Source organism: Belonocnema kinseyi, chromosome 6 (assembly GCF_010883055.1).
Source record: "Belonocnema kinseyi isolate 2016_QV_RU_SX_M_011 chromosome 6, B_treatae_v1, whole genome shotgun sequence".
Classification (NCBI taxonomy): domain Eukaryota; kingdom Metazoa; phylum Arthropoda; class Insecta; order Hymenoptera; family Cynipidae; genus Belonocnema; species Belonocnema kinseyi.
Window position 1 is genome coordinate 133,442,924 of NC_046662.1, and position 10,331 is coordinate 133,453,254.

General features: G+C 32.3%; 1 protein-coding gene and 1 long non-coding RNA gene across 2 annotated transcripts in view; one reads left to right on the plus strand and one right to left on the minus strand.

Annotated features, from left to right (window-relative positions):
- The window catches only part of LOC117175705, a 7,471-nt gene extending 3,934 nt beyond the window's left edge, over positions 1 to 3,537 (plus strand). The window contains exons 2-3 of the long non-coding RNA XR_004467486.1: positions 2,856 to 3,087; positions 3,415 to 3,537. This is a non-coding gene — a long non-coding RNA (uncharacterized LOC117175705). The remainder of the gene's footprint in view (positions 1 to 2,855; positions 3,088 to 3,414) is intronic.
- The window catches only part of LOC117175704 (serine/threonine-protein kinase minibrain), a 349,640-nt gene that overhangs the window by 310,021 nt on the left and 29,288 nt on the right, over positions 1 to 10,331 (minus strand). The gene's annotated exons all lie outside the window — the stretch shown is intronic.

Consider the following 10,331-nt stretch of genomic DNA (forward strand, 5'->3'; position numbering starts at 1 on the left):
GGGCACCTCCACGTGGTGACGTTGGGCAACGGATCCACATTGGCTGAGTCCCTGGGTAAACGGCGTTCATGCCGTCATGGCAGACACAGGTAAAAAGTGTATTACGGTGCAAGGAAAAAACCCAGTATCGGCGTCTGATCAGGGTGGGAAAGCGTGCTCTCCGACGTCGTCATCATGCAACCGTAGCTATTCATCAATGGATCACTTGGTTGGTGTAGAGTCTCATGCTACAAGGAAAAAAACCGCGAGCATTTCTCAATCGCATGCCTTCAAGAATAGCTCAGATTCATTCTGTTACATTTGCAGTAAATATGAAGTGAGCAGCTTCCGACAATCAATCAACAAGGAAGTGAAAAGTCTTTACGAAAAGTGTTTTGACCGTAAATTGCTGCACCAAGAAAAAAAATGGGTTTCTCACGTCATTCGCAATTCCTGCAGACATATGTTGTATCGTCTAAAAAATTAAAACAACGAAAAGTACCGCAAGTACTCTACACCAACCACATGGAAAAAAACCCGTTATTTCGAAGGACTGCTACTTTTGCATGAATTCCGTCAAAGGGTTCAACGCCAAAAATAAAAATAACATTTCGTACATTAATGTGTGCACAGTCACAAGAGCAATTGAAATCAATAAAAATGCACGCCAGACTGATTTAAGCGCTTTAGAAGAAGATAGAATGGAAGTTGAAAGTCAACGTCATGGCTGCTTCATTTCTAAAAAGAAGAAATCTTCTAGAGCCAAAGACAAAAGTTTCATTCTATCGCGACAGGGACAAAGAATTCAGAATGTTTTTCGTTAAAGACGAAGAGACGTCTTTAGTGTACTGGACTGACGTTAACGGACTAATTAACCACTTGAAGAAAAATGTATACAGAGACGAAGAATGGCGACTTTTCATTGATTCGTCAAAACGCAGCATTAAAGCTGTTTTACTGCATAACACGAATACTTACGCTCCCATCCCTATAGCTCACTCAATGGTCATCAAAGAAGAATATAACAATGTTAAAATGCTTCTTGAAAAAGTTAATTACACGAATCACAAATGGCAAATATGTGGTGATCTCAAAATCATAACAATGATATTAGGCCAACAATCGGGTTTCACGAGAGAGCCATGCTTTATATGCCTGTGGAATAGCAGAGATCGAGCCAATCATTACAGAAAAAAACATTGGCCTTTAAGAGCTCCATTCAAACCTGGTTCTCATAATATCATCAACCAAAGCCTCGTTGATCCAGAAAAAATTTTACTACCACCCCTCCACATAAAGCTTGGGCTCATGAAGTAATTTGTCAAGGCGTCAGACAAAGATGGACAATGTTATAAGTATGTATCTCATAAATTTCTTAATGTTTCATATGCTAAATTGAAAGAAGGAGTCTTTGATGGACCACAGATTTGAATATTGACAAGAGATAGTAATTTCGTGAGCCACATGACGAAAATTGAAATGGACGCTTGGGAAAGTTTTAAAGCAGTAAACGCAAATTTCCTCGGTAACAAAAAAAGTCCAGGCTACGAGAATATTGTTGCGAAAATGATAAGAAACTATAAACAGTTAGGCTGCTTGATGAATTTAAAAACTTCAATTTCTAGATTCCCATCTGGATAAGTTTCCAGAAAATGTGTGGTGATTTCAGCGAAGAACAAGGGGAACGTTTTTATCAAGACATAAAAGTGATGGAACAACGATATCAGGGTAGACGGAACGAGGTCATGATGGCTGATTTTTGCTGGATGTTGAAAAGGGAAACGAATGTAGGTCTTAAACGTAAGCGTAACCCTTTGCATCGTTCCTTCGAAGAAAAAAGGACACGTTATAGCAGGCAGAAAATAGACTGAAGTAGGTCTATAAATCAATTTAATTACGATAAAAAGCAAAATAAAATGTAAACCCGAAAGATAGTATAAATATATTCCTTAAATTTAAGAAAATCAGAGAAAAAAATTTTAAATAAAACTCTTAATCATATGCATGTTTAAGTTACAGTTCTACATTTATATTGATACAAACATTGTCAGGTTAATTGAAATGGGGTCAATTCTACTTGTAGTTCTAAGATTCTTCAAATGAGTAATGTGTGTCTAAATATTTAACCACCTGTAGTACAATGAAATTAATTTTATTGTGTTACAACGGGAACACTTAAGTTAAGTTGTGTTGCGTCACGCAAAATTTCGTTAGGTTCTGTTAAATATAGCACACATTTAAGACTGAGAACTGTACGCTTACATAGCTACACGTATGGTTGAATTTCATTCGGCTAGGTTAGGTTAGGTCAGGTTTTGTTGGGTTAGGATAGGTTAAACCTCTATGTAGGTTAAGCCGAAGCTGAATGAAACGGTACCGCAAACACAACGGGACAACAAAATGAGTTAGGTTAGGTTCGGCTAGGCTGGATTAGATTTATTTCTAGGTTAGGCTCGAGTTGACCCATTCGATGTAGCACACATTTGCTACTGGAAAAATATGCTTTCAGAGCTTTACGTGTAGTTCAATAAATTTCTGTTAATTTAGGTTAGGTGAGGTCAGGTTCTGTTGAGTAAAGTTATGTTAAATAAGTTGATATCAGGCAAGGGATGATCCTTCACAGTTGTCGACATGTTTTTGAAGTGAAAATTTGCATCACTGACATTATTTTGAAATTTATTCGCCTCAGTGCATGATTGTTCGTCATTTTTTGAGGTTATGGCTCAACCATGACGTGATGGGTGATTTTTGATACCGAATTTGAATTTAGCGCCCCAAAATCCATAGGAATACGTGTGTTTTGTTACCAGATCCGCACACTTTGTTCTGTGGCTGTGTAATCAATTACAATAATTATTTCATAATTTATGTTTCAGAATGAGTGGCCGGGTTTATCATCTCCGAAGTACGAAAGATGCGGCAGCATCTCTGTCGGATTCGAAAGAGGAGCATTTTTCCAGTCAAGTTTTCGTACACCTATTTTTTCATGACTGATTAGTTATCTTAATTTTATTTGTGCCAGAGCTAAACAAATTTCTCTTCATGGGGTCACTTGTTCTCGAAATTTTGTATAAAGTGAGCCTAGGATGAAGCCAATGTTTCTATTTCGTAAGCAGTTATTGTAAAAATAGTATAAATTTCAATTTCTATGAAATGTTAAATAACTTTCCAACTAATCAACCTTTTCAATGTTCTTGGGCTCACTTTGAAGCTATTTTTCCACCTTATCACAGCAGCTTTTAAGCATGAATCTTAAAAAATTTCTCATCACATTGTAAAAACTGGAAGTTTTAAAAAAAAGTTGGAAAAATTGCAATATTCTTTGTGGCAAGGAAAATATATTTTCGTAAAATATATGAAACATATAATCCCAAAGTTTCTATGAAAGTCCCTCAAAATATGTATTTATTCCATTTTTTTCTGATTTTCCGACAGATAAAATGTTTTCAAATTCTTCATGAGGTGCCCGAACTGCATGCGCAGAATGTGTGACGACCATCGTGCACCTGTATGCATTGAATGCGAGCGTTTTGCCGAGAACTAAGTACTTCCTTGTATTTCTTAAGTATTGACATAATTTGTCTGATTAATAAATGGTTTTATGGTATTTTCTTGTTATTTAATATATTTACTTTTACTTGTCCACTCTGAAAGCACAAAATTTCCTCTTTGGAAATATAGTACCTTGGGGGGAATGGGAAAAACACTTAGTATAAATATATTACTTTTATATATTTTTTGTCTTAAAAACAATGTTTTTACTTGTTTTTAGTTTTCATTTGTGAATTTTTAGTCCATTATACTCCGACCCTACAAACTTTGGACCCCACCGACAGGGCCTGCGATTTCCAGGAATCATGTATACATCGGCTAAGGGTTAACATTTGATGACCGATAGAACTTAATATTTTGTAACAAATCATTTGCTCAATCAAAATTCGGAAGCCTTCAGTCACAAAAATTATAATCATATAAAATTTTCCACAAAAAGATTAAAACTGTGATTTTCTACAAGTATCTAGTGCACTGTTGGTGATAAAAAAATGGGCAACATTTTTAGATTTGCCATCCTAAGAACATAATTATTGCAGTTTAACAAAATAATTAATGCATATAAAACTAATTTTTCGGCTTGTAATGGTTATTTCACAAATTTACGAAATGCTCGATATAGTTTAATTTTTCAACAACAAATTAACGTATCTAACCAAAAAATTTCTCTGAAATTAATATGACATTCAAAAATTTGCATGTTTCTTTAAATTCTGATTCGAATGATTATATACTTCTAGGGAGTCACTTTTATCATAAAAATTAAACATAATTATTGCAAAATAAAAAGAACCCATGTTTCCCGTTTTGGCAATAAAATGTCAATAGCAAAAATTTGTATTGAAATTTCTCGATCCATCACAAAAATAACTTTTCCTATTGATCTGATTTTTTTTATTTGAAAAAGAATCATTGCAATCCTTGAAAATTGTATTTAAAAGGAGGGCAACTTTGACCGAATTTCGACGGGTGTCCCCAACCCTCTTAAGTGCATATAGTTTTGCTAAACGCAAGATAACTTTCCGAAATATTTTGAAGCTAATCACAACATGAAATAACATCAGGTTAGAAACTTAGGCAATTCAATCAAAGAAACTGGAAAAATCGCCGAGTTAATAAATTAAGACAAACTTGTAACCCATTTTTTCTGATCTCTTTTTTTTAAATTTAATAAATAAGTGTAGACAGAAAAAAATTATATTGAGGAAATTTTACGAACCGTTTTAGCGTGTTACACTTAAATTTTTTTTTCAACATCCCTTGATAAACTTTGCATGGTGCTGAGATATTTTTTGTACAGTTTTTTTGGGTTTAACCCGTCAGTAGTACTCAAGACGTCATTAAAATATTTGTTATTACACCACCATCATTAAGTGCGATTTCAGATACTGTTGACGATACCTAAAATAGCACTGCTTAGGATAGGCCGTAAAATTCTTATTCAGGGTTATGAGGAATTAAGATTGATTTGGAATGAAGGAATTTCAACTTATTTTCGAACTTGGTCGAAACTTCTAAATATCTATTAAACTTATTCCTATTTTTTTCAAAATCGTAACTATCTAATTGTTATTTATTTATCAAAATTTTCTGTTGTTTTGAAATATTCCTAAATATTCTGCTGAAATTAATTTTTCGAGATAAAAAAATCATTTTGAATTTTACCAGGAATCCTAACAAAATTTTTTTACTATATTAAAACCTTTCATAATCCTTAAAATGTTCACAATTTTAATTTAAAAATTAGAAGTATTTCCTCAACTTACTCGCATTTTTCCTAAATGAATACATTTTCAGCTGTTATTCACACATCATAATTCAACATTTTCACTTATAAATAAAAATTTTTTGAACAGAACAATAAAATTAACATTGTGACATTTTAAGTTGAGTTTAGCTCTCTGAAATTTTAACGATTCAAGGCTTTCTATTTCAAAAAATTTAGTTTCGAATTGTTTAGTTGTTAATATTCCATTTTAAATAAACACTCAGATATTGCTCACTAATTAAAAATTGCTCTTTTTCTTAATTAAAAATGTTTAAATTGAAAAGGTGAAAAATCGTATATTTTCTACTGAAACAACAGAATGTTTATAAAATTACAGTCAGAAGTTTACGTTTGATTAACTACAAAGGCTTTTGAATTGAAGTAGTTCAATTTTTAACGTCAAAATCTGTAAATTGTTTAATTTTAACTGATTTAGAATCGCCACATAAAATCATTCAATTATTATTCAATGTCGAATACACAAACTACAGTTTAATTTTAAAAACCATTAAGGAATTTATATTTACAGTTGATCAACTTAAAACGTTTTTTCTCAACAAATGTCAATCGCAAAAGCTTTTAATCTTTTATTAAGTAAGTCTTCAAAACTGCACTTTAAAATTCTTTAAATGGAAAATGTACCCTAAAAAATAAAAATCTAAAATGGAAAATTGTTATGGCAAAAGATTTTAGAATTACACATTGTAAACTTAATAATTTCATGATTGAAAAAGTTAACAATTACGCTTAGCATTTTAAAAGAAAGTTCAAATCAAACTGATTTTAAATCACTTTCCGGTCTAAAATAATTCCCGGTCATTTCCCAGTTTCCCGGTCCAGCAGTCATCCTGAATCATGATATTTCATAACCTAATTTCTTTCTTCTCAAATGATAATATATATTTCGTGCTTGGTAACTTAACAATTTTTCATGAAAGAATCAATTAAAATAATATATAGCTCAATAATTCTGACATTTTTTCATTTTTTAAAAGCACAATCTTCTGATTTTTAAGTCCTATTTTTTTTAATGTGTGCAATCACTAGTTGATTTTCGCATTTCTTCAGTTCTTGGTATCACCTTGAACTTTTGGTATCATAACGACAAACATGTTCTTTTTATAACGAAGCCAAGAATGAAGAATCTTGAAAAAAATTATCTTCAAAAAACTAAAGTCGCATTAAAATAGCCAAAATACAGAAATAAAATATTTACCATTATTGATTGTTGTAAAACGTAACCTCGCAAATATCGCAATCAGCTGAGTTCGCTCCCTGTTCAACTGAAATGGTTATTCACAATAAAATGATGTCTGATACATCCATGAGAGAATTCAAGACCCTGAGTGGCTGCGAGAATTACATGGTTGGGAATCTACATTGACTGTCTGTCTCTCTTGCCGCATGTGGATACGATGCAAGAGTGACAGCGCCAGTGCTGGGAATACATTGTAACATTAATATACGTTACCAGAGTATCTGCACGCAACTACATGATATAAAATGGGCGCTACATTTGAAAAATACACGCTGAGAATTGATGTTTTCTCTATAACTGTATTCAAGGAGGAAATTCGCTTTCCAGTATTACATATAATAAACTTTAATTATCTTATTTGAAAAATTCGAGTTTGGACTTTGGAGGGTCGGCAAGCCGCCGTGCCCCCCCCCCCCTTTGGATTCGCGCCTGAAACTATATGATTTTACCATGAAGCCGTTGGGAATCATTTTTAGTCGCGTGCCATTGAGTATTTGCACGTCAAACGTTGCGACAACTTTTGGCGAGAATGGAAATATTACAACTCACTTCAACATTAGGCTTTTGGTGAGATAATTAAATATTTTAATTTTCTTCTAGTCAGTCAAAGATAAAAATAAAAGAAAAATGTTAACACCCGGAGAAATAAAAGTGAAATAGAATTTCAAATGATCCAAGTCAATATGGTAAAGAGATTTTCGAAATAATTTTATTTAAGGAAGTTTTTCGTAGTTTTTAACAGACATTGGTACAACTTGCTGTCGCATATGTGTGCAGATAACAAAACTGTAACTGTGCACTCTCTTTGATTTAATTTTAACATTATATTTACTGAAAAAAATGCTGTCGAATTTTAATACGCTAGACGTATGTAAAAAGTGGACTCACGCGCAGCGGCGTGAAATTAATATAGAAATGTTTAAAATTGAACAAAAGCGTAGAATTATCAACTAGACTGAAATTAAATATGTGACGTCAAATTGAACAACGGAAATTGGAAAATTTCTCCAAAATATCACCCTAACCTCAAATACTTCAATCATTAAGATCATATTAAATATATATTTATAATTACGCAAGCTTATATCGCACAAAATGTATATAATATTACAAGTCAAAATCAGTCACTTGCGAAAAAGAAATCTATCGCGAAAATTACACAAATTTGGAATACTATAGGAACGAATCTAAAATTTCTATAAAGTGGAGAAATATTCGTTAGAAAATCTGCGTAGGTGGTAATTTCACCAGTCTGGGGAATTTTACTACGAGCAGCGTGAGTCCTTTTTTACACACTCTGAAAGTAGTGATTTTGACCACGCCGTATAAAACCATACAAAGTCGTAGAATTAGATTTGTGAGAGACGTCATTCTGCACAACATGTGAGAATTTGCTTTTGCACCTGTAATTTTAATGCCTTTAATTTGAAATTTTAAATGTGTACATTTACACTCTGAAGTGTAATTTTAAAACGTATTTTTACAGTTTTCTCTAATTTTATTCTGAGTAATCGCTTTAAAAAAACTTAAGCATGGACTACCGCAAACGAGTAAAAGATGTTTGCCACCGGCTCCATAAAATATTGTTCTGCATTTTTTAGTATAATAGCTTTAAAGGAAAAGGTTTAAGCTTTCATTTGGGTCCGGTCGCAAATTCTAACACGTCTCATTAACTTTTCATGAACATCGAAGAAGTGTCAAAAACGCGCTTTCTTTACCTTCTGATTCCGAGTAACTCAGAATGGACGTGCTAGAATAAAGGAAAAAATCATTTCGAACAGCGATATTTTGTATAACCTCTATACTTTTTACCTAGAAGAAACAAATAATAAAAAAATGTAGAATTAAGGGTGGGCCACTTTCTCTCACATGCACAACTTAGCTACAGTTTATGGTTCTAAATTTGCAAAGAGATTACCGAGAGGGGAATCATTACTGAATTCAGGTGTCTCACCTGTTTCTAAAATCTCTTCTCCAGTCACGTAACCGCTAAAGAATTTTTGCGTGTCGTGGAAGTGATGTCAAAATTATTCACGCACAGTACAATCCATTACCGCAATGGTTTATCTAACAAAATGTAAATAAAAAATAAATCGAAAAAAAAAATTCTGTTTCGAAGTATTATTGCAGTTTTCTATCTACTAGAATTTAAACGAGTAACGTTAAGCATTACAGAAAAATAGTTTCCCTGGTATAAAATTGGAATTTAAAGCAGTTTATCACTTTGATACAGATGATTTTTTTGAGATGATAAAGTTATCTTTACATGCTGCGCAAAATTAAAATACTAGTTTATTATAATCACAAGCCAAAATTTCGTTTATTTGGGGTTATTTTCGAAACCTCAAAATGTTCTGGGTTTACATAATTTTAGTTTTAAAACGCCCTTCAAACAAACGAAAGTGATTTTTTCGAAACGAAGAAAAATCCCGGTCCTAAGTGCCGGAGATGTAGAAGCTTTTACTGTATTTTCGAATTCAGTTTTACAACGAAATTGTTTATGGTTAATCTCTCGTAAGTTATTAAAGTTTTAACGATTTGATATTTGTCAATTTTAAAAAAGGCCTACACGCTTAAATATCAATTTCAAGAAAAAATAAAAAAAGGTGAATAAATATAAATATTAATTAATAATTATATAGATACTTTAAAAGCAGGCTGGTGAACTATTATATATTGCTTTGTCTGAGTTTAAAAGTTTGATTTTATTTTCATAAAATAGTACAATCGCGTTTCAAGGGGAACAAGGTAAAGTAAATATCACAGTGTTATTACAATTTCAGAAGAGAAAATTGCGAATTGTGTCAAAATAAGGTAAAACCGTTTACCCAATTTTGACAGTTCGCAGGTTATGTTGTTATTTTCTTTACGACCTTCCGATATTTTAATTAAAATAATATTTATGTTTTACAGGTTAATAGTGTTTAGTGACACTATATAAATAATTTCCATTCTAATTTTAGGTCTCTGTTGCTGTCTCCAGATTCTGAACTATATAAGTAGAGATTTTAGGAACGTTAAAGTCCGGCCACTTGGTAGCATGTTTGCCAATGCTAAAGTAGAAGTCTAACTTTTGTTTCGGAATATATAATTTTTTTTCAAACACGCATCACATTATTTTAATTTTTCTTGCTACCCAGATGATATTTCTTCCATTACGGGATTTCAATTTTAGAGGGCCAACCTTCAATCTGTTTAAATTGCAATTTAAAAATGTCTATGTTGACAGTTTTAATTTGAAATATGGCACTTTGAAAAACCACATTTTTTTAAATCGAAAACTGCCATTGCTGAAAATTTGTTACACTTTATTACAAATGAAAATATTTATTGATTTTTGTTTAATGAAAAATATCTAACGGTGTCGCAATGGAGTAAAACATACCAATAAAACAGAACTCGTGTTTGAGTTATAATTTTTTTAAATGAACAAAAACGAAAAATTTTTTAATTCAGGTAAATTTGATTTAAAAAATGTTTATTTTAAGTATTTACTTTTATGCATGTCAAACAAGGGGCTATGCATAAATTAGAAAAACTTCTATTCTGAAATTCATGAGCATGTACCATTTTTTGTGAATTTATCGGTTACTAAAAATTAAGTGAAGCGATTTGTAGTAGGGGAGGATTTTGTAAAAGCGTACTGTTTGTGACAAATGAACGAAGTATACGAAACTCTCGCTTTCAGTCAAGTGTCGGGGGTTGCCTTCAAATGGCCTTGGACTGATTTCGGGGGGAACGAAACGTAAACAGTGAGGGCCGCCTGACTCCTTT